We start from the raw sequence: 23489 nt of genomic DNA, 5'->3' as shown, positions 1-23489 counted from the left end.
AAGCTGGTAAAGAGAAGCTTAGGAGGTTTTTCATGCAGGTCCCCACATCTGTACCCTAGCGTTCAGAGTGGGGGAGGAACCTTGACAAGGAGAAAAAAAAACCTCTCAAAAAGAAAGTCCTTCACGTTCACGGATGCCTTATAAAGTGGCAAAATGGGGCACAGGCTCAATGTAATTTTCTCCTTTCCAATTAACTGGCAGTTACCTGGATTAAATATCAACAAGGGATGAGAGCATTACAAGGGCAGGTGAATCTTCCTCAAACTTCAGTAAAGGTTCACTCCACCATCCAGTCGGTTCTCAAAGGAGGCCAAGATGAGGTTTGTTGGCAGAGAAAGGTGAAGAGGAGGTGTTTCTTATTGTTTGTGCAGAAGTTGATTGTTATTTATTTGGAGCTGTTTGTCCATCCCAAATTGCTACACCCACAGTTTCCAGCTCCTCCCAAGCCCAGGTGTGTTCATCAGTGCTACAGCCAGGTTGCAATTAAAGGCAGATGCTTGAGTTCAAGTCAGCAGCTGGAGGGAAACCAGCACCTGTGTGGAAAGAAGAGGACTGAGCTGGCCAGTCAGGCTGGTGTGCCTCTTTCTTGTTTCCCCACTTGGCATGGAAGCATCCAGTGTCTCCATTCTGTCTCTGTGGAGAAAGAGGTAACTGCTGCCTCCCTCCACCGACTAGACAACTGCAGTAGGGTGTAATGACTGAGGAATTAGATGGACAGATCACCCCTGCTCCAAACCCCTTCCAAAGACATATTACAATCCTGAACAAGGCACTCAGGAGAGAAGCTGATCTAACATTACATTAATTCTTTCTTACACTTGTTAAATAAATCCACTTGTCCTCAGAAGTTTGTTTGCCAGTATATAGCTCTTGTCACAAGCTCCCAAAGGCAAGTGGCACTAGTGAGCCAGACCTGTATGGTAATAAGTGGTTGGTGTAGACGGGGTGTTGTACGTAAACCCTGGTCACAGGGTAGGTCTGCACGACAGTCCAAGGTGTGACTGCAGCCCATTTAGATGTACCCAAGCTAGCTTTATCTAGCTAGCTGGATAAACTATAGCAATAGCAGTGAAGCCATGGCAGCTTGGACAGCAGCATGGGCTGCAGAAGTCTATCCAAGGCCCTGGATACATATTTGAGTTGCGAGCTTCAGCTTCTGTGGCATCGCTGCTATTGGTACCTCAGGTAGCTAGACCAAAGCTATTTCAGGTGTGTGTACGTGTGCTGGAATCAGACCTCCGATTGCAGGGTAGACACATGCTGCGAGTGGGAGACTTGTGTAATTCCATTCTAGGACAGGACAGTGCCCAGTGCCTCATGCCTAAGGGGGACATTCAGAGACCAGTGAGAGCACAGAGGTGCAAGCAGCCCTGTACTTTTGATATCAGTCAAAGAAGCTTTTCAATTTTTCTTACATTTTCCAAGGCAGAGCGTGAAGCCCAATCACGTCTTCTGCTCCCCTACCTGATTCATGTGAATGAGACCAACCCTGCGAGCTGCTTAGCACCAGTAGGCACAATTTGTGTCTGTACTTTTTACTATTATTGTTGAGACTGAGGGTTTGACATGAAATCGTGTCAAGTTGGCCAAGCACCACACTGCAGGCAGGCCCCTGGGAAGTGGCCTGCAGAAGTAAGTTGTTGATCAGAGCTGAACCAGCAGGAGTTTGTTATACGGCCCAAGACATTTTGCACTAACCACAGCGGCCAAACGTATCTTACACAATCCAGGATGGCACAAGATGTTTTGCACAAAGACCATGGAATTTTCCACAGACAGAGCTGCAAGAATCCCAACGTCCAAACTGTGGCTGGACAGTTCAAATCCTCCCCAGAAGCAGGGGTCACTTTCTGATTGGCTGACAGCAGCTTTGCCAAGAAGAAAACAAGCCTTCAGTAACTGTATAAAACAAGCTGGTTTGATCAACATGTCACTCCCGGAAGCTGAAATATCTGGATGAGAGAGACAGTGAGCAGGACTGTCATCACCTGGCAACCGAGAGCACCCCCTATCTGGTAAGTATTATAGCAACTTCTCTCATAATCATTCTTTTAATTCCTCCTTTAAAGTCCTGGCTAGGAAAATGGCTGTGAGATCCAGAAAGAGAAGATGAATATAGTTGTCATAACCCCTTGGGTGAATGAACTACCTGAGTGAACTTTTTAGGTATTTTGAGAAACCACATAGTGTTCTGAGAGGCTGAACTGGAGAACACGCTTTCATGCCACTTGGAATGGAGAAGTAAAAAGCTACACTTGTTATGTTTACTCACAATGGAAAAGTTTCAACGCTACTGACTGGGGACCAACTGGCTAAACAGCAGTTCTGCAGAAAAGGACCTGGGGATTACAGTGAAGGAGAAGCTGGATATGAGTCAGCTGTGTGCCCTTTTTGCCAAGAAGGCCAATAGCATATTGGGCTGTGTTCGTAGGAGCATTGCCAGCAGATCGAGGGAAGTGATTATTTCCCTCTATTCTGCACTGGTGAGGCCACCCCTAGGGTATTGCATCCAGTTTTGGGCCCCCCACTACAAGAAGGATGTGGAGAAATTGGAGAGAGTCCAGTGGAGGACAAGAAAAATGATTAGGAAGCTGGGGCACATGACTTATGAGGAGAGGCTGAGGGAACAGGGCTTGTTTAGACTGCAGAAGAGAAGAGTGAGGGGGCATTTGATAGCAGCCTTCAACTACCTGAAGGGGGGTTCCAAAGAGGCTGGAGCTCCGCTGTTCTCAGTGGTGGCAGATGACAGAATAATAAGCAATGGTCTCAAGTTGCAGTGGGGGAGGTCTAGGTTGGATATTAGGAAAAACTATTTTACTAGGAGGGTGGTGAAGCGCTGGAATGGGTTACCTAGGGAGGTGGTGGAATCTCCATCGTTAGAGGTTTTTAAGGCCTGGCTTGACAGCCCTGGGTGGAATGATTTAGTTGGTGTTGGTCCTGCTCTGAGCAGCGGGTTGGACTAGATGACCTCCTAATTTCTCTTCCAACCCTGATATTCTAGGATTCTATGATTCTATTTAAAAGCTACCTGAGTTAAAACCATCTACAGAATAATTCCAATTATCCAAGTTCCTTTTATCAGGAAATCCTAGTTATCCAAATTCACAGTGTGTCCCTCCTGCAGCCCTGTGTTAGTTAATCACCCATTGATGAACTAACCTTAAGCCTCTGGGACCTACAATTTGGGAATATTTCTGGAGTTAAGGATAAGGACAAAGAGCAAGGGAACAGAGGGGGATGATGGAGAAGGTAGCGGAGAAGAGAAAAGGTGGAGGGGGAGGGAGAGAGAGAGAGAGAGAGAGATAACTGGCAAGAAAGAAACAGATAAGAAGGTTAAGGTGAAGACTGAAAGGAGAAGGGCTGCGGGAGAGAAAGAACAGTGGAGATAGAAGAGGAGTTCAGCAAAAGAGAGCAGGGCAGGAGGGCAGGGAATGAAGGGAGGCTGACAGGAGGGTGGAGGACTGAAAAGGGGAAGGAAAGAAGGAGAGATGCAGGAAGAGGGGCTGTATCCACATGAGACAGAAATCTCTTTTGTGCTGCTTCAGTGCTTCCAAGCACTGTCAGCCCTGGGCTCTGTAAGCGCAGTTACAGATCGTGAGGGGTGGGGCCGGTTCCCTCCACCATCTCTGTGAGGACTGGAAAATAGCATAAAGATGATCATCTAACCACCTTTCTTCTTCTTTCTATAATTTCTTATTGCTTTTAAGTGCTGTGTTAAAGCATATAAAGTATGTAAATGTGCAATAATTCTCCACTCTGCACTTTGAAAGAAAGAGGAAGAAGCTTTGAATTGGCTGGTAAGGGAAACCTTGTTTCCACTATTTGAATATTTAGTCAGCTTTGAATGTTTGGTAAAAGTGGCCTAAGACCGAAGGTTACTGGTAAAATTCCAGAGAAATTGGAATCGTTGCAAAATGAGAGGGTCTCCGACTGGGGGAGGGGCATGTCACGCTTTCCAGGGTATAGTGTTGAGCCTTCTAGGAATTCAGTAATTATACAGTGTCACAATGCCACCCACTGAAATTTGCCCGCCTGCCTTTCCCCATCATGAAGGAGGAGCATCTGGACCAACTTTGAGTCAAGTTGAAGGTAGCTGATTTAAACCATTATGTGCATTATATGCCTAGGGCTTAATGTGTGAGACCTACTTGAATTGTCAGTCTTAGTGCTTAAATAATCTGTCTGATTTTCTCAATTCTAACCTTGGAGTTCTCTGGTTGCAATGGCACAGGTACTCCCATAATTCCTCTGTCGTCATACAGACTGATCCAAAATGAATAAGAATCTGCATTTAAACATTCCTACTTCAATGTTGGTAGCAAAGTCACCTCCCCTGTGTAGTAAAGAACTAGAATAAGGTTTTCCTCGGTAATAAGATTGAGATAACACTTGAAATGAATTGATGTGATTTATTATTTTTTTGGTTAGTTGTAACACCACATGGTGAATTAATTCTTAGAAATTTCATAAACATGAGCATCCAACCACCTTTATTTTGCTCTCTGTAATTTCTTAATTGTTTTCAATTCTATTTTGGGCAATAAAGCATTTAAATGTGCAATAATTCTGCACTCTGTACTTTGGCTAAGGAAAAAGCGATTTCAATGAGAAATGCAATGCAAGTAATTGTTGAATTAAAATTATTTACAGAACATCTGTTTTTAAAAGATATCTTGTTTCATAGAATTGTATTTCTCTGAAATCCTCCTAGGACATCTATGGTGCTGTGTGGATGATCAGAACACACATTAAAATATTATTTTGATTAAAGCAATATTTGTACAGCTCAGCAGGTCACATTCCCCAGTGTCTTCTCTCTATCTTGGTGTCTCTCCTCTCCAGTGACGCTCAGTTCCCAGCCGACCTTCAGCCATGAAGTTCCTTTACCTGCTCTCTGCTATTGTCTTCTTGATGCTCATGGATGTCCCAGGTAAGATGTAAATGAAAACAAGCAATAATAAAAAGGGGTATTGGGGAGCCTGTAGTAACGTTGTCTAACACTTTCAAGTAGAAAAAAAGTTCTTACCTTTTCTTTGGAGGGGGAGCCTGCCACCAAGAAAAACATTCAGATTTGACTGAATTATGACCAGTCAGAAAAAAAAATCCACATCCCATCAGTATTTTCCTCAGATCTTGTTGAGGCTTCCTGCTTGAGCCACCCACATTCTATCTTCACACCATAACGGGCAATCACAGAATCTGGATGTGATACTGACAAATGAAGCCTGTCCAAGTCCTTTCAATATCCCCTTGGGTTTGGGAGAAGATGCACAGGGAACTAGGAGACCATGAATTGAAATATAACTTCTGCTGCTGACTTGTGTTAATAATTCTGTGATTTTTACCACCTGACTTCTTATGAATCAGGTCTCATGTCCTACTCAGAGGTTATGCTGCTGGGCACAGAACCCACATCTCCTAAATGGCAGCTGTTCATCTCAGTGTCTTAGCCCCACTGGGTCTCAAAACCTTCCACAACAACATGCTTGACTTTGTTTTGAGAAATAATATCATCTGGGCTTGGGACAGTCTTTGCAGCCATGACAATGCATCATGTAGGGGTTCAGTTTCTATCCATTGGCTGTAGATAGTTTTGTGAAAACACAACAAATGTTCTAAACTAAATATTCTAAAAGATTTGGCTGTGCACATTTGGGCTGCCTTCTCAAAATAGCACGTCAATCGGGTATAACCAAACACTGGTGACTGGTCATGAAGGAACAATTCCTGAGTGTGTCTTGCGAAGAAATTCTGAGAAGAATCTCAGAGACGGGCAAGCTTTCAAACCTGGAAGGGACTCTCTCAGGTCAATCTCTTTCAAATCTTTGTAGTCATCCAACCCAGCACTGAGACAGTTCAACCCTACTTAGCCAAACTGCATTGATGATTCTGCCTGGCACATCATTGTCAGAGCCTGACGGAATCAAAACCATACATCAGCCTCAAAGGGAAGTAAGCAATGCAGGCAGCCCCTTGCTTTCCATCCCTTAAGGGCATTGGGCAATGAAGGATGTCCATGCTGAGAGCTGTGGTTCTAAAATCTGCAGCTGGAAAGTCAATGCCAATGTTTAATTAAATCACCCCATTCTCTTCTTAGATGCTGCCATTGAACATGAGTAGAAGTACAACCACTGAAATTGTACTGAAGCCATGATAAACTTTTGAACGGGAAGGTAATTGGGCAGACTTGGTCAGGTCTCAGTGAATGAGAAATGCCTGTCATCTTGGAATCATAACTGTAATTTACCCTGCATTACAGAATGATGATTAAGGCTTTTTCTTTGTCAGGTTTCTCCCATGCTCTGCTGACCCACAGAGCGTGTAGACTCCGTGGGGGTGACTGTCACTTTTGGAAATGTCCCACCAATGCTTTATACCTTGAAAAATGCATTATTGGCCATTGCTGTCAAAGGTAAGCTCCGTGTTCCATAAGGGAGACCCTGCAGTGTGAGCAGAACTGTTGAGTACTCTCTTCTCATTTAGGAGCTGATGAATCCTTCTGTCCTTAAAGTAGCTCAGCTCTTAGCGCTCTATTTTCCCCCTTTTGCAAACCAGGGCAGATCATTTTAAAAATCTGGGTGACATCAATGATGACGTTGTTCTGAATGAATTTGAACTGGTTTAAGCATGAAGGTCCCTCTCTAAAGTTAACTCGGCCACATTGCAAATCTGCAGCCCATCCTATTCCTGATCTGATTCTTTCTGACTGTAGGTGCCATAAATTATACAGGCTGCTCAGTTGGTCACATTAATAGAACTTAAGCAGGAACAGGTCCTAGAGAAAGAGATGGGAGGGGGAGAGACTTTCCCAGCCACTAAAACACCAGAGAGCCAGATTGGGGGCAAGAGATGTGAAGCTGGGAGCTCCTTGGGCCTACACAGTGGGAGCCAGAGACCTAGGCTAGAGTGCCCTGCTCTCTTGGCCAATTCACTGAGCATGCCCAGAGATCTGTGCTATCACCAGGCAGGGCTGCTAGCATGGAACTTACACCAGAACAGAGTCAGGTTTTAAGTAGAATTAGAATTTCCCTGCATTCCTTCAGAGTTAGTGATCTATCATCTAAACATCTATCTGTCATTTTAGTTTCAGCTGTAGACAAGGTGTGTTTGATAGAACAACTGTACAAGGGTGTGAGTTGTGCTTTTCTAAACTATCGCTTTTTTGTAGGCAGCCAGTTCAGCAGTTTAGATACTATGTCTGTTAAAACACTATAAGAGAATGTTGCAGTAGGGGTGATGGATTCCCTGTGCTGGAGTTAACCCAAAACCACTTCACGCACCGTTCAGTGACTGGGCAATTTGTCCCGTGACATTTGATTTGAAATCCAGCCTCATATTATTCTTGTTCTATGGGGAACATTAAAAAATCTGAGTCTCCATTCTTCATGCAGGCGTATATGGAGTGACTAATTGTCTAGGCAGGATCTCTGGGATTCTGGGAGACAGCCACCCGCTTCAAAAATCATTGGATCCTGCTTCAATGGAACCCTGAAATGCTGATCATTTGGGCTGTAATGAACCCTGTGAGCTGGAGAAATTCCAGAAGAGGGCCTTGTATCCCCCATATAAGATTTGTAACTCTCCCTTTAATAAAAGCAAGCTGGTGTGAGATCATCATGTTGAAGTGTGTGTTTGTGTTGGTAGGAGGCAAGGGGCTGTTTCTAGCATTCTTCTCCTTTAGAAATCCATCTCATTCATTTTTTAAAAATTAAAATTAAAATGAAATTGAAATAAATTAAATTAAAAGTCCCTTTCACATGTTAATACCACACAAGGTTATTGACATACCATGGTCCACACATCCTCTGCATGTTTTTCAGTTAGCTCTTTTGAGTGGATAGATCTTTATTTCATACACTTATTATGTAACCTACCAGTTGGTGGAGTCAGAGTAGCTGGGTTCAGTCACAGGTTGATTGTACGGTGTACAACCCTCACCACGGTGCTCCATTCACCTCGACCTTCCCTCTGCTCTGAAACTTCAGTGAGAAAAAGAAAAAATCAGGCCAAGCCGCGTCTAAGCCCTGGCTGTGTTACACTGACTTCTGTAAACCAGGAGTAACTCTACTGAAGTCATCGGAGTTATACTGGTGTAAACTGGAGTAAGTGAGATGAGAATCAAGCTTCTGATTGTTCATAAAAGACAAGAACAATTTTACAAAAGGAAAAGTTTTCTGCCATTTCCTTTAGTCACATGATCTCCCAACAGCCATAACTGATCCCATCCCAAAGGTTCCCTGAAATTAACCTCATCCATTGGACCATGCATCCAACATTTCAGGCCGGTTATTTTTAATCCTTTTGTCAAGGTTCCTTCCCCACTCTGAACTCTAGGGTACAGATATGGGGACCTGCATGAAAACCTCCTAAGCTTACTTTTACCAGCTTAGGTTAAAACTTCCCCAAGGTACAAACTATTTTACCCTTTGCCCCTGGACTTCCACTGCCACCACCAAACTTTATCTGGGTTCCTGAGAAAACATAGTTTGGAAACGTCTTTCCCCCCAAAATCCTCCCAACACTTGCACCCCACTTCCTGGGGAAGGTTTGGTAAAAATCCTCACCAATTTGCATAGGTGACCACAGACCCAAACCCTTGGATCTTAGAACAATGAAAAAGCATTCAGTTTCCTTACAAGAAGACTTAATAGAAGTAAAAAAGAATCAGCTCTGTAAAATTAGGATGGTAAATACCTTACAGGGTAATTAGATTCAAAACATAGAGAATCCCTCTAGGCAAAACCTTAAGTTACAAAAAAGACACACAGACAGGAATATTCATTCTATTCAGCACAGCTATTTTCTCAGCCATTTAAAGAAATCATAATCTAACGCATCTCTAGCTAGATTAGTTACTAAGTTCTAAGACTCCATTCCTGTTCTGTCCCTGGCAAAAGCATCACCCAGACAGACACAGACCCTTTGTTTTTCTCCCTCCTCCCAGCTTTTGAAAGTATCTTGTCTCCTCATTGGTCATTTTGGTCAGGTGCCAGCGAGGTTACCTTTAGCTTCTTAACCCTTTACAGGTGAGACAATTTTTCCTTTGGCCAGGAGGGATTTTAAAGGGGGTTACCCTTCTCTTTATATTTATGACACGCCCCCCAAATCTCAGCTAGGGTGAAACGCTGGCTGGGATTTGTTCCTGGAGCTTAAAAAAAAAAACAGAGTTAATAAGACACATGCACCTCTAAATATACTACCAAGTACATAAAGACTAACAATATTTTCCACATCTCAAGGACGATTTTAACCAGTTGATTCTGGGAAACTTTCATGGGAAAGTGCATCAGCCACTTTGTTAGTAGCTCCTGAGATGTGTTGGATGTCGAAATCAAAATCTTGGAGAGCTAAACTCCACCGAAGAAGTTTTTTGTTATTTTCTTTGATAGTGTGAAGCCACTGTAGTGCAGCATGGTCGGTTTGCAGGTTGAAACGCCGTCCCCAAACATATGGGCGTAGCTTTTCCAGAGCGTAGACAATGGTGTAACATTCTTTTTCACTGACTGACCAATTGCTTTCCCTCTCAGACAGTTTTTTGCTGGGAATTCTTGATCTGGTCCTTTCTGCATTAAAACTGCTCCCACACTACGCTCGGATGCATCTGTGGTTACTAGGAACGGTTTGTCAAAGTCTGGGGCCCTTAGTACAGGGTCAGACATGAGTGTCACTTTAAGCTGGTTAAAGGCCTTCTGACACTCTTCGGTCCACTGAACGGCATTTGGCTGTTTCTTTTTGGTTAGGTCTGTCAGTGAGGCGGCGATTTGGCTGTATTGCGGTACAAATCGTCTGTAATAACCGGCCAAGCCTAAGAAGGATTGAACCTGTTTCTTTGACTTTGGGACAGGCCACTTTTGGATAGCATCCACTTTGGCCTGTAGGGGGTTGATAGTTCCTTGACCCACCTGGTGTCCAAGGTAAGTCACTCTGTTTAGGCCTATTTGACACTTCTTAGCCTTAACAGTTAGTCCTGCCTCCCTTATGCGCTCAAAGACTTTTTGTAGATGATCCAGGTGCTCTGCCCAGGAATCCAAAAATATGGCCATATCGTCAAGGTAGGTGACTGCATATTCTCCTAATCCCACTAGGAGACCAACTACACGTCTTTGGAAGATGGCGGGTGCATTTCGCAGCCTGAAAGGGGGTACATTCAATTCATATAGCCCGACGTGTGGTGAAGGCTGACCTTTCCTTGGCGGATTCATCTAGCGGTACCTGCCAGTACCCCTTGGTTAAGTCCAAGGTAGAGATGAACTGAGCCCATCCCAGTTTCTCTAATAGTTCATCTGTGCGTGGCATTGGATAGTTGTCTGGGCGAGTTACAGCATTTAGCTTACGGTAGTCCACGCAAAAACGTATCTCCCCATCTGGTTTGGGAACTAGAACCACTGGAGATGCCCATGCATTTCCAGAGGGGCAGATTACACCCATCTGTAACATATCCTGGATCTCCCGTTCTATAGCAGTTTTAGCTTGAGGAGACACCCGGTAAGGTTGGACTTTAATTGGGCGAGCATTACCTGTGTCAATGGAGTGGTATGCCCGTTCAGTCAGTCCTGGGGTGGCTGAGAACGTCGGCGCATAGCTAGTGCACAGCTCCTTGATCTGCTATCGCTGCATATGCTCAAGGGTCATGGAGAGGTTCACCTCTTCCACACCACCAGCACATTTCCCTTCGTAGTAAACACCTTCAGGTCACTCAGCGTCGTCTCCTCCCTGGGCTGTAAACTGACAAACCTTTAATTCTCTGGAATAAAAGGGCTTTAGAGAATTAATATGGTAGGCTTTCAGTTGGAGGTGGGGAATGCTATGAGATAATTAACAGCTCCCAGGCGCTTTTGGACCGTGAATGGCCCTTCCCAAGATGCTTCCATTTTATGGGCCTGGAGCGCCTTTAAGACCATGACCTGGTCCCCTACTTTGAAGGAATGCTCTCTGGCATGTTTATCATACCAGGCTTTTTGCTATTTTTGAGCATCCTGTAAGTTTTCTTTAGCAAGGGCTAAAGAGGTTTGGAGGGTGTTTTGTAGGTTGGTTACAAAGTCCAGAATGTTAGTTCCTGGAGAAGGTGTAAATCCCTCCCATTGCTGCTTCACCAGCTGTAATGGCCCCTTAACCTCACGGCCATATACAAGTTCAAATGGTGAAAACCCTAAACTGGGATGTGGTTCCTACTTTAAGGGTGATGCTCAATTAGTAGGAGCATCTTTCTGTTGTCTGTGTCATCTAGTAGATGAGAGCCAGGTGTGCCAGTTATAGACTTTAGAAATGTAGATAGATCATGGATTATGAGTCCTCTCCCTTCATCAGCTGCACAGAGCTTTTCAGCTGTCCCATCTTCTAAGCGTGTGTCTACATGGGAGGTTGAAGTGTCATTTCCAGCTCAGGTAGATGTACCCACTGTGATGGGGTCTCTGGGGTGCAACCTGGGCTGTGGGACCACTGAGTCTTCCAAATGCACCCTCTGGGCTGGCTGTCACACTAGAATGCTGATATCAAGCTCCAAGCCTATGACAGGCACTGCACATCCACAGCCATAAAATCATGACTGGTATAGAGAAAGGAGATAAGGAAGTGTTGTTTACTACTTCTTATAACACAAGAATTAGGGGGTCACCAAATGAAATGAATAGGCAGCAGGTTTAAAAAAACTAAAAGGAAGTATTTCTTCACACGACGCACACTCAACCTGTGGAACTCCTTGCCAGAGGATGTTGTGAAAGCCAAAACCAAAACAGTCCAAAAAGAACTAGATAAATTCATGGAGGCTAGATCCATCAATGGCTATTAGCCAGGATGGGCAGGAATGGTGTCCATAACCTCTGTTTGCCAGAAGCTGGGAATGAGTGACAGGGGATGGATCACTTGATGATTACCTGTTCTGTTCATTCCCTCTGGGGCACCTGGCATTAGCCACTGTCAGAAGACAGGATACTAGGCTGGATGGACCTTTGGTCTGACCCAGTATGGCCGTTCTTATGTTCTTATGTTATGTTCTTAGCCATCCACAGGCAGGGAGACACCCAAATGAGTTACATAAATGGTCTCCCAGCTACTCATGAACTACCAATAGAGAGGCTCTAGCCGGTTCCACCCAGATCCAGCCCTGGGCAGTGCAAATTAATGAAATAGTTTGTCACTCCCTCAGTGGAGAAGACACATACCAACCTTTGTAATCTGAGCTGAGATTTCCCAAGCACTTCAACCAAAACACACTGTTTTAAGTGAAATATAACACAGATTTACTAACTACAAAAGATAGATTGTAAAGTGATTATAAGTAACAGGCACAGAGATCAAAGCTGGTTACCTAAGAACAAAAATAAATTTCCAGTCTAAACCCTAACTTAAACAGACTAAGCTGGATTTGAACCAAGCAGTGTTTCACCCTAACAAAAGATACAAGCAAGCACAGGTCCTCAATACACAGGCTGGACCAACTTCCAGCCTGGGACCAACTTCCCCAGTTCAAAGTCTTTGTCTTTCAGATGTTCTGCCAGGTGTTAAGATGGGGGTGGGGGGAGAGAACCCAAGTGATGATGTCACTTTCCCTCTTTTTTACTTTCTTCCAGAGGCTAGAAAGATCCTCCCAGTGACAGGGTTAGTCCACCCCCATGGCGTACATGCCTTCCCCAAGAAGACTCTGGGATAGTGGATTGGGTGTTGATGAGCCATTAATGCTCATCTGACTGATGATGGCTACTTTTGTTGTAATTGAAAGGTTGGTTGTGGGCATTCCCAACCTCTTAATGTATTTCAGTGACACATATAACAATACTTCATAAATTCACAAACAATGATAATACATACAATCCAAAAGGATATTAGCATTCAGCAGATCAAGGCTTTTAAAGTGATACCTCACGAGGTACAGTTTGCACAATAAATATCATAATTATAAGACAGTGATGAATATGGGGGCTCCAGGGTGCTACTTTGAGGTAAACGGTGTCACTGTGGGCTGTTACATCTAAGGTATGTCTACACTGCAATTAGACACCAGTTGTTGGCCTGTGGTCAACAGACTTGGGCTCCTGGTGGTCAGGGTAAGGTGCTGTTTAATTGTGGTGTAGACTTCCGGGGTTGAGCTGCAGCCGGAGCTGTAGGACCTTCCCACCTTGAAGGGACCTAGAGCCTGGGCTCCAGAAAACCCTGAACATCTACACTGCAATTAAACAGTCCCTCAACCTAAGCTTGAGTCAGCTGGCCCAGGCCTACCACAGACAGCAACGGCAAAGCTGCTGTTAAGGAAGAGCAGCCACTTGGGAGGTTCTCATACATGCTGGGGCTACTGCAGCCCCCAGGGACCCCAAGATCTGAGATACACAGAAATAGCTAAAAGCTTCTTTTCCTGCCTGTTCCTGGGCTGGGGCATGTGTGCTGAGCCCCCAAGAGCATTAAACAACAGACTAAGATGTAAGAAGGAGAGGAGCAAATATTTCTCTTCATGTGGCTGCGTCTCCCTTGTGGAACGCTGAGCTTACCTAGAACAGCCAACATCTGCTAGAAAGCATCTTCCATATTCAATAGAATTCAGGAGACAGCCTAATACTGTACAATAGCAAAAGACCCTAGATGCCTTTATCAACATTTTCACTGCTCCTGGTTAGTAATAAGTGACAAAGGCTTGTAATTGAGTGTAGTTGGCTCCTTCTTTAAACACTGGAAGAGAAAGGTCAAATAGCCTCTAAAACCCTTAGACAGACTCCTCACCAAACATAAACATTTCTCCCCCTAATTTTATTCTTCAGTTGGAGTTGGCTCACTGCCCCACACAGGGAGTGAGTTCACACTTTTGGTGACCCCTCCATTAGGGCATATTGAATCCAATTCTCCTGCCCTTCAGTAACAATAAAAAGAACAACATTTCACAGATTGATAGATTCTCAGGGCAGAAGAGACCACTGTGATTTCATGACCCCTGCATCTAAGTGTAAGTGAATTTTAATCAAAACCAGCCAAAATGTATCACTGCGGCAAATCAGGTGCGTCCATGCAAAGAAGGTCTGCTCAGGAGGTCTGTTCCTACAGTTCATCTATACAGGATAGGAGAGAGCTCATTCCAATCAATGGCTTCACTTTCTTCCAAATACTTTCTGTTGTGATATGCTCTACTGGGCATCTAGCCTCTCTGATATCTTTAGGTAAATGGCCAGGTGTATGCTGTGGGACCAGATAGATAGACTCATGCACAAAGAAGAAAACTGGTAAGGTTAGGACAGCACAAGTACCAAGGAAGGGATTAAAACTGTGTGTGTATTGTTGTTGTTGTTAACAACTATTTCCTTCTAATGGTTTTTAAGTAGTTAGGAGAAAATTGTGGTTGAAGATGCCACAAATTGACCCTTTCATTGCGGGGCAGAGGGACCTGACAGACATTTCTCTGTGCTCCCCAAAGAGACCTCCAGCAAAAGAGTGAAGACCAGACTTGACTTTCCTGATATGTCTAAGTTAGATCATAAGGAGAAAAAAAAAACACTTTCAAAAAGAAAGTCCTTCAGGTTCACGGATGCCTTATAAAGTGGCAAAATGGGGCACAGGCTCAATGTAATTTTCTCCTTTCCAATTAACTGGCAGTAACCTGGATTAAATATCAACAAGGGATGAGAGCATTACAAGGGCAGGTGAATCTTCCTCAAACTTCAGTAAAGGTTCACTCCACCATCCAGTCGGTTCTCAAAGGAGGCCAAGATGAGGTTTGTTGGCAGAGAAAGGTGAAGAGGAGGTGTTTCTTATTGTTTGTGCAGAGGTTGATTGTTATTTATCTGGAGCTGTTTGTCTATCCCAAATTGCTACACCCACAGTTTCCAGCTCCTCCCAAGCCCAGGTGTGTTCATCAGTGCTACAGCCAGGTTGCAATTAAAGGCAGATGCTTGAGTTCCAGTCAGCAGCTGGAGGGAAACCAGCACCTGTGTGGAAAGAAGAGGACTGAGCTGGCCAGTCAGGCTGATGTGCCTCTTTCTTGTTTCCCCACTTGGCATGGAAGCATCCAGTGTCTCCATTCTGTCTCTGTGGAGAAAGAGGTAACTGCTGCCTCCCTCCACCGACTAGACAACTGCAGTAGGGTGTAATGACTGAGGAATTAGATGGACAGGTCACCCCTGCTCCAAACCCCTTCCAAAGACATATTACAAACCTGAACAAGGCACTCAGGAGAGAAGCCGATCTAACATTACATTAATTCTTTCTTACACTTGTTAAATAAATCCACTTGTCCTCAGAAGTTTGTTTGCCAGTATATAGCTTTTGTCACAAGCTCCCAAAGGCAAGTGGCACTAGTGAGCCAGACCTGTATGGTAATAAGTGGTTGGTGTAGACGGGGTGTTGTATGTAAACCCTGGTCACAGGGTAGGTCTGCACGACAGTCCGAGGTGTGACTGCAGCCCATTTAGATGTACCCAAGCTAGCTTTATCTAGCTAGCTGGATAAACTATAACAATAGCAGTGAAGCCATGGCAGCTTGGACAGCAGCATGGGCTGCAGAAGTCTATCCAGGGCCCTGGATACATATTTGAGTTGCGAGCTTCAGCTTCTGTGGCATCGCTGCTATTGGTACCTCAGGTAGCTAGACCAAAGCTATTTCAGGTGTGTGTACGTGTGCTGGAATCAGACATCCGATTGCAGGGTAGACATATGCTGAGAGTGGGAGACTTGTGTAATTCCATTCTAGGACAGGACAGTGCCCAGTGCCTCATGCCTAAGGGGGACATTCAGAGACCAGTGAGAGCACAGAGGTGCAAGCAGCCCTGTACTTTTGATATCAGTCAAAGAAGCTTTTCAATTTTTCTTACATTTTCCAAGGCAGAGCGTGAAGCCCAATCACGTCTTCTTCTCCCCTACCTGATTCATGTGAATGAGACCAACCCTGCGAGGTGCTTAGCACCAGTAGGCACAATTTGTGTCTGTACTTTTTACCATTTTGACTATTATTGTTGAGACTGAGGGTTTGACATGAAATCATGTCAAGTTGGCCAAGCACCACACTGCAGGCAGGCCCCTGGGAAGTGGCCTGCAGAAGTAAGTTGCTGATCAGAGCTAAACCAGCAGGAGTTCGTTATATGTCCCAAGACATTTTGCACTAACCACAGTGGCCGAACGTATCTTACACAATCCGGGATGGCACAAGATGTTTTGCACAAAGACCATGGAATTTTCCACAGAGTTGCAAGAATTCCAACGTCCAAATTGTGGCTGGACAGTTCAAATCCTCCGCAGAAGCAGGGGTCATTTTCTGATTGGCTGACAGCAGCTTTGCCAAGAAGAAAACAAGCCTTCAGTTACTGTATAAAACCGGCTGGTTTGGTCAAAGTGTCACTCCCTGAAGCTGAAATATCTGGACGAGAGAGACAGCGAGCAGGACAGTCATCACCTGGCCACTGAGAGCACTCCCTGTCTGGTAAGTATTATAGTAACTTCTCTCATAATCATCCTTTTAATTCTTCCTTTAAAGTCCTGGCTAAGAAGATGGCTGTGAGATCCAGAGAGAGAAGACGAACACATTTGTCATAACCCCTTGAGTAAGTGAACTACCTAAGAGAACTTTTTAGGTATTTCGAGAAACCACTTAGTGTCCTGAGAGGCTGAGCTTGAGAACATGCCTTCATACCACTTTGAATGGAGAAGTAAAAAGCTACACGTTATGTTTACTCAGAATGAAAAGTTGGTTATTTAAAAGCTACCTGAGTTAAAACCATCTCCAGAATAATTCCAGTTATCCAAGTTCCTTTTATTGGGAAATACTAGTTATCCAAATTCAGAGCGTGTCCTCCCTGCAGCCCTGTGTTAGCCCTGTGTTAGTTAATCACCCATTGATGAACTAACCTTAAGCCTCTGGGATCTACAATTTGGGAATATTTCTGGAGTTAAGGACAAGGACAAAGAGCAAGGGAGTGGAGGGGGATGATGGAGAAGGTAGCGGAGAAGAGAAAAGGTGGGGGGAGGGAGAGAGAGAGATAACAAGCAAGAAACAAACAGATAAGAAGGTTAAGGTGAAGACTGAAAGGAGAAGGGCTGAGGGAGAGAAAGAACAGTGGAGATAGAAGAGGAGTTCAGCAAAAGAGAGCAGGGCAGGAGGGCAGGGAATGAAGGGAGGCTGACAGGAGGGTGGAGGACTGAAAAGGGGAAGGAAAGAAGGAGAGATGCAGGAAGAGGGGCTGTATCCACATGAGACAGAAATCTCTTTTGTGCTGCTTCAGTGCTTCCAAGCACTGTCAGCCCTGGGCTCTGTAAGCGCAGTTACAGATCGTGAGGGGTGGGGCCGGTTCCCTCCACCATCTCTGTGAGGACTGGAAAATAGCATAAAGATGATCATCTAACCACCTTTCTTCTTCTTTCTATAATTTCTTATTGCTTTTAAGTGCTGTGTTAAAGCATATAAAGTATGTAAATGTGCAATAATTCTCCACTCTGCACTTTGAAAGAAAGAGGAAGAAGCTTTGAATTGGCTGGTAAGGGAAACCTTGTTTCCACTATTTGAATATTTAGTCAGCTTTGAATGTTTGGTAAAAGTGGCCTAAGACCGAAGGTTACTGGTAAAATTCCAGAGAAATTGGAATCGTTGCAAAATGAGAGGGTCTCCGACTGGGGGAGGGGCATGTCACGCTTTCCAGGGTATAGTGTTGAGCCTTCTAGGAATTCAGTAATTATACAGTGTCACAATGCCACCCACTGAAATTTGCCCGCCTGCCTTTCCCCATCATGAAGGAGGAGCATCTGGACCAACTTTGAGTCAAGTTGAAGGTAGCTGATTTAAACCATTATGTGCATTATATGCCTAGGGCTTAATGTGTGAGACCTACTTGAATTGTCAGTCTTAGTGCTTAAATAATCTGTCTGATTTTCTCATTCTAACCTTGGAGTTCTCTGGTTGCAATGGCACAGGTACTCCCATGATTCCATTGTTGAACAGACTGATCTAAAATGAATAAGAATCTGCATTTAAACATTCCTACTTCAATGTTGGTAGCAAAGTCACCTCCCCAGTGTAGTAAAGAACTAGGATAAGGTTTTCCTCAGTAATAAGATTGAGATAACACCTGAAATGAACTGATGTGATTTTTTTTTTGGTTAATTGTAACATCACATGATGAAATAATTTTTAGAAATTTCATAAACATGAGCATCCAACCACCTTTATTTTGCTCTCTGTAATTTCTTAATTGTTTTCAATTCTATTTTGGGCAATAAAGCACTTAAATGTGCAATAATTCTGCACTCTGTACTTTGGCTAAGGAAAAAGCGATTTCAATGAGAAATGCAATGTAAGTAATTGTTGAATTAAAATTATTTACAGAACTTCTATTTTTAAAATATATCTTGCTTCATAGAATTGTATTTATCTGAAATCCTCCTAGGACATCTGTGGTACTGTGTGGATGATCAGAACACACATTAAAATATTATTTTGATTAAAGTAATATTTGTACAGCTCAGCAGGTCACATTCCCCAGTGTCTTCTCTCTATCTTGGTGTCTCTCCTCTCCAGTGACGCTCAGTTCCCAGCCGACCTTCAGCCATGAAGTTCCTTTACCTGCTCTCTGCTATTGTCTTCTTGGTGCTCATGGATGCCCCAGGTAAGATGTGAAAGAAAACAAGCAATTATACTTTTGAGTAGAAAATAATTTCTTACCTTTTCTTAGGTGCACTTGCACCTGCCAGCAAGAAAAACAATTCAGATCTGACTGAATTATGACCAGTTAGAAAAAAAAATCCATGTCCCCTCAGTGTTTTCCTCAGATTTTGCTGAGGCTTGCTGCCTGAGACCCCCATTCTATCTGCACAGCATGTACTCTTCTTACAATGGGCAATCACAGAATCTGGATGGGATACTGATGAATGAAGTCTGGACAACTCCTTTCAATATCTCTTTGGGTTTGGGAGAAGATGCACAGAGCTAGGAACCAGGAGATATAACTTCTGCTGCTGACTTAATAATTCTATGCTTTTCACCCCCTGACTTCTTATGAAATCAGGTCTCATGTCCTACTCAGAGGTTATGCTGCTGGACACAGAACCCAGATCTCCAAAATGGCAGCTGTTCATCTCAGTGGATGGGACAGTGTTTGCAGACATGACAATGCATCATGTAGGAGTTCAGTTTCTATCCGTTGGCTGTAGATAGTTTTGTGAAAACACAACAAATGTTCTAAACTAAATATTCTAAAAGATTTGGCTGTGCACATTTGGGCTGCCTTCTCAAAATAGCACGTCAATCAGGTATAACCGAACACTGGCGATCGGTCATGAAAGAACAATTCCTGAGTGTGCCTTGTGAAGAAATTCTGAGCAGAATCTCAGAGACAGGCAAGCATTCAAACCTGGAAGGGACTCTCTCAGGTCAATCTCTTTCAAATCTTTGTAGTCATCCAACCCAGCACTGAGACAGTTCAACCCTACTTAGCCAAACTGCATTGATGATACTGCCTGGCACATCATTGTCAGAGCCTGACGGAATCAAAACCATACATCAGCCTCAAAGGGAAGTAAGCAATGCAGGCAGCCCCTTGCTTTTCATCCCTTAAGGGCATTGGGCAATGAAGGATGTCCATGCTGAGAGCTGTGGTTCTAAAATCTGCAGCTGGAAAGTCAATGCCAATGTTTAATTAAATCACCCCATTCTTTTCTTAGATGCTGCCATTGAACAGGAGTAGAAGTACAACCACTGAAATTGTACTGAAGCCATGATAAACTTTTGAACGGGAAGATAATTGGGCAGACTTGGTCAGGTCTCAGTGAATGAGAAATGCCTGTCATCTTGGAATCATAACTGTAATTTACCCTGCATTACAGAATGATGATTAAGGCTTTTTCTTTGTCAGGTTTCTCCCATGGTCTGCTGACCCACCATGCATGTAGAAACCGTGGGGGTCAATGTCACTTTTGGAAATGTCCGTACTATACTAGATACCTTGGCAAATGCGTTTTTGGCCATTGCTGTCGAAGGTAAGCTCCGTGTTCCATAAGGGAGACCCTGCAGTGTTCAGTACTCTCTTTTCATTTAGGAGCTGATGAATCCTCCTGTCCTTAAAGCAGCTCAGCTTTTAGCCCTTTATTTTCCCCCTTTTGCAAACCAGGGGAGGTAATTATAAAAATCTTGGTGACAAGAATGTTAACATTGTTCCAAATGAATGTGAATGTTTTAAGCATGAAGGTTCTTCCGTAAAGTTAATTCAGCCACCTTGCAGATCTGCGGCCCATCCTATACCTGTTCTGTTTGTTGCTGACTGTATGCTGCAGCAGGAACAGGTCATAGAGAAACAACTGGGAGAGTGAGAGTCTTTCCAGCCTACTAAAATACGAGATTGAGGGTGTAATAGAGCCGTACTCACCTGGCGGCGCCTCCTGCTGGTTGTCCTTGGGAATTAGCTCATCAGCCTCTGGAGCACCCTCTGCTGTCTGGTGATCTGCCTTACCGCTAGCCCCAGTCCCTCCCAGGACCCGGTGGCTCCTCCCTCTGGGGTGCTGCCCCCGGGCAGTAAACCCCACCAATTCCTGAGGGTCTCCCCTCCCCAGGGAACCCCCACCCACTACCCCCCCTCACCTCAGTCTTGGCTGTTGCCAGTCATTGCTTAGCCCCGCTCCCCGGGGCAGACTGCAGTGTATCAGCCACTCATCACAGGCGAGGGGGTTTGGACCTGCTGCCTCTGTCTACCTGTGGGCTGCCCCCTTGAAACTCCAGTACCTAACAGGCCTTAATCTAGGCTTCGCAGCCTGGGGGTTTCCAGGCCAGAGCTCCCCTGGCCTTTCCCCCTCAGCCCTGCTCCACTCTCGGTACTCCCTCAGGTCCCTACAGCCAGGCCCTTCCCTCTCTGAATGCAGAGAGAGACTCTGGCTAAGCTTCAGCCTAGCAACCCCTTTATAGGCCCAGCTGCGGCCATTTCCCCAATCCACCTAGCTTTTCTTGCCCTCAGCCCTGGGTCTCTCCCAGGGCTGGCTTTTAAGCCCAACAGGGCAGGAGCGGGTAACCACCCCGCTACAGAGGGCAAGAGATGTGATGCTGGCAGCTCCTTGGGCCTGCAGAGTGGGAGCCAGGGACTAGGCTGGAGTGGCCATGCTACCAACTGCAGTGCTGATTTCTTGGCCAATTCACTGAGCAGTCCCAGAGATCCATGATCTCACCCGGCACAGCTGCTAGCATCAAGCTGCCACCAGAACAGAGTCAGACTTCAGGTGGAATTGGAATTTTCTGCATTTTTTTCAGTTCATTTTCTATCACCTGTGTAAGTATGTCTCATTTTAGCTTCAGCTGTAGACAAGGTGTGTTTGACAGAACAGCTGTTTACAAGGGTGTTAATTGTGCTTTTCCATAGTGTGCTCTGTATAGGCAGCTAGTTCTCCCATTTGGATACATATTGGATACTATCCACTTAGAAACTCTGTAACACAGGGTTTTCACGGATTTTTGTGATGCTCCCCCTCCCAACCCCTTAACAGGCTATAAAATCTCCACCACCCACCTGTGCCACAACTGTTTTTCTGCATCTTTAGTAGATTAAAAGCTGCCTTAAACTGATCGTTATACAGTTAAACACACACACATACAGTATATAATATAAATATAAAAAATAAAAGGATAATATAGGTACAAAAATGAAAAACTGATTTTTTTTTTGTTTTACTGACGCAGTGGGAAATTTCTTGCTGGTGATAACCCACAGGCTTGATGGCCCTCTAAGGTGAGTCAGGGAGTGGAGGTGACATTCCTTCCCCGGGTCTGCCACTTGGGGCTGAAGCCCTGTTTATTTTGGTGGACCCCCCTGAGACCTGCTTGTGGCCCCCTAGGGGGCCCTGACCCCCTGATTGAGAACCACTGCTGTAACAGAGTGTTGCAGTCGGGACAATGGATTCCCTGTGCTTGGGTTAACCCAGAACCTCTTCATTCACCATTCAGTGAAAGGGTAATTACTCCCATGCCATTTGATTCAAAATGAAACATCATATTGTCCTTGTTCTGTAGGAAAACATCAAAAAATCTGATTCTCTTTTCTTTGTACAGGAGATTTTCTGAAATTGTGTAAGCAGAATCTCAGGGATCTGGGAGACAGCCGCTTGCTTCTAAAATAATCAGATCCTACTGCAATCCTGAAGTGCTGCTGTTCATTTGGGCTTTAAAGAACCTTGTGAGCTGGAGGAATTTAGAAGGGAGCTCTTTTAGCACCCATATAAGATTTGTTACTCCCCTTTTAATAAAAGCAAGCTGATGTGAAAGCATCATGTTGAAGTGCGTGTGTGTGTTGGTGGGAGGCAAGGGGGCTGTTTCTATCATTCTTGTCCTTTAGAAAGCAATCTTATTTATCTTTCTAAAATTAAACATAAAATAAAATATCCTAAAAATCCCCAATCGTATGTTAATAGCACTCAAGGGTATTTATAAACCAGGATTCACATATCTCGGTAGATTTCAATGTGCTCTTATGGGTAGATTTTTATTTCTTGAGGTTGCTGCAAGTACTATCTGTTTCTGGTATCACAGGAACTGAGTTCAGTCCCATCTTGACTGTACGATGTGTGGGTAACCCACGCCTGGTGCTCCATTGTACCAAGACCTTCCCTTTGCTCTGAAACCTCATTGTCCACAAGCAGGAGAACAGAGGAAATCAGGCCAAGCTTTAGAAGTGTAGATAGATGATGGATTATGAGTCCATGACCTCTCCCTTTCCCAGCTGTACAGAGTTTATCAGCTTTCACATCCTCAAAGGGTGTGTCTACACTGTAGGTGGAGGGGGCATTTCCAGCTCAGGGAGACATACCTGCACAAGCTGTGAGGGAGCTCGGGCACCAAAAATAGAAGTGTAGCCATGGCAGTGCAAGTGACGGAACAGGCTAGCAGCCCACTTATGATCTTGTCTGAAACCCTCTATGCCTCCTTCTAGCGGCTAGCTGAAATTACAGCTTTACCTCCAGTGTAGACGTAGCTTTAGGGACACTTGGCATTAGGAGGAGTGGGGGTGGGGTTAAAATGGTTTGGGCACCTGGGGGTGGTTGAGGCTGTTCTTAGGGTGCAGGCAGAAGTTGGTAGCTGGGGAGGTGGGGGTGAGGGTTTGTCCATGCAGGGAAGACTCTGGAGGGGGCTTTGAGGCTGTGGGCATGTCAAGTGGAACTGATGGAATTGAGTAGGTTACATGTTGGGTGTCTCATGCTGGCTTGAGGGCTTTGAAGCAACATCCATGAATTCGATCCTGTGCCAAACGCAGTGGGTACATTATCTGATGAGTTTTCTTGTGTGACCTTGTTCTGTGGGCCTGTCCTAAGGGTTTGCCATGATGCAGGTGGATGCGGTCAATGACTGATTGTTATGCAGCACTGATTACTTTTTGCTCACACTTTATTTTCAACTATTATTGGTGTCCTCGTGCTTAGAGGCCTCAACCTGGATCAGAGCCCCATTGTGCTGGGCACTGTACTTGTACCTAGGAAAAGATAGTCTCTGCTCCCAACGGCTTACAAGCAAAATAGACGAGATAGATAAAGTATTATTAAGCCTATTTGACACT

General features: G+C 44.6%; 2 long non-coding RNA genes across 2 annotated transcripts; both read left to right on the top strand.

Annotated features, from left to right (window-relative positions):
• The first annotated feature begins 1904 nt into the window (after window positions 1-1904).
• On the top strand, window positions 1905-7614 carry LOC311518759. Its single transcript, XR_014711106.1, has 4 exons — window positions 1905-2015; window positions 4843-4930; window positions 6289-6412; window positions 7392-7614. It is a non-coding gene; the product is annotated as an uncharacterized lncRNA (long non-coding RNA).
• An 8630-nt stretch (window positions 7615-16244) lies between these two features.
• LOC311517532 lies at window positions 16245-22206 on the top strand. Its single transcript, XR_014710730.1, has 5 exons — window positions 16245-16393; window positions 18482-18569; window positions 19815-19938; window positions 21623-21671; window positions 21992-22206. It is a non-coding gene; the product is annotated as an uncharacterized lncRNA (long non-coding RNA).
• The last annotated feature ends 1283 nt before the right edge of the window (window positions 22207-23489 follow it).

The sequence above is a fragment of the Lepidochelys olivacea genome, assembly GCF_965140295.1.
Source record: "Lepidochelys olivacea isolate rLepOli2 genome assembly, chromosome: 3".
NCBI classification, from domain to species: Eukaryota; Metazoa; Chordata; order Testudines; family Cheloniidae; genus Lepidochelys; species Lepidochelys olivacea.
The sequence above is the reverse complement of the archived record's forward strand: the minus strand, read 5'-3'. Positions and strand labels throughout refer to the sequence as shown.